The following is a 1343-nucleotide window of genomic DNA, read 5'->3' as shown; positions in this document are numbered from 1 at the left end:
TGCGTACCTTATACTGTTTATATTTCGTCCTCCAACATTAAATCCTTCCCGTCCTTCAGTTGATCTTATTATCATCTCGCTGCACAGGGAGAACAGATCTGGAGATAGAAAGCACCCCTGTCTTACTCCTCGTCTTGTATCTATCCAATCACTCTGATCCTCTTCCACCCTTACTGCCGCTCTCTGATTCCAGTATAGCTTGTATATAATTCTTAAGTCTTTTCCATCTACTCCAATACTTTTCACTATATCAGTTAAATCTTCATGTTTGACTCGGTCAAATGCTTTCTCATAATCTATAAAACACACATACATATCTCTCTGCATCTCCATACTTCTCTCACTTAACGTCCTTTGTATAAATACAGCATTTCATGTTCCTTTTCCTTCATTAAAGCCATATTGCTCTTCTGCTATCTCATTCTTTATCTTTGCTCTAATTCTGTCTAGCACTCATACCACGTTGAGTACACCGCTTCCCGTCCGATCAACGAAGTTAAGCAACGTTGGGTCTGGTTAGTACTTGGATGGGTGACCGCCTGGGAACACCAGATGCTGTTGGCATAACGTTCTCCCTACGTGTCAAGTGGGGTTGGTGGAGGATTAGTGCCCTTCCCTGTAAAATTATTAACTCTAAGCCCTTGGCCACCCTGTTTGGGATACATGGCGTCTGGCAATGAATGAAAAAATGAAACTATCGTTAAGATTACTTTTACTGCTTGACTTATTATACTTTAGTTCTGTGTTTATTGCACTCTAGAGTTCCCGGTTTCTTTGGTATAGTTAAAAATATTGACTTACACATATCGTCACTCAGTTCTCCACTATTGTATATCTTATCTGCAATACTGGTTATCTTTCAAATACTAAACCTGCCCGGAGCACGCAACATCTCCACTGCCACACCATCTTCTCCAACTGCCTTTCCTCCCTTCGTTATTCTAATTGCTTTCTCTACTTCATCCTCACCAGTAGCAGGGCCAGTCATTTCTAGAAGCTCTAACTGCTCCTCTCTATCACCCTTGAACAACATTCTTCGATATGCTCCTTCTATCTATCGAGTACTTCCTCCTTTTCCATTGCTATCTCACCATTCTTCTTTATTATTGTTTTACCTGTACGTAACCTTCCTCTTCCAGTAAGTTTTTCACTCTCATACATCATCTGTGTATCCCTATTTGCCAAATCTTCTATCTCATCACACTGTTCGTTTATCCAGTTTTCTTTTGCAGCAGAACATCATCTTTTGACTTCTCTGTTTAGTTCTCTGTATCTTACTGCGTTACTATGTTTAAACTTTCTTCTTTGTTCCATTAACTCAAGTATGTCTTCCGTCATCCACT

The 1343-nt window shown here is 40.1% G+C and overlaps 1 pseudogene; it reads left to right on the top strand.

Moving 5' to 3' along the window:
• Positions 1-445: 445 nt before the first annotated feature.
• On the top strand, positions 446-564 carry LOC145396125 (5S ribosomal RNA; annotated as a pseudogene).
• Positions 565-1343: the final 779 nt, after the last annotated feature.

The sequence above is a fragment of the Coenobita brevimanus genome, chromosome 34 (assembly GCF_032717465.1).
Source record: "Coenobita brevimanus isolate Jiangsu-jjx chromosome 34, ASM3271746v2, whole genome shotgun sequence".
NCBI lineage: Eukaryota > Metazoa > Arthropoda > Malacostraca > Decapoda > Coenobitidae > Coenobita > Coenobita brevimanus.
This window is presented reverse-complemented; position numbering and strand designations above follow the sequence as displayed.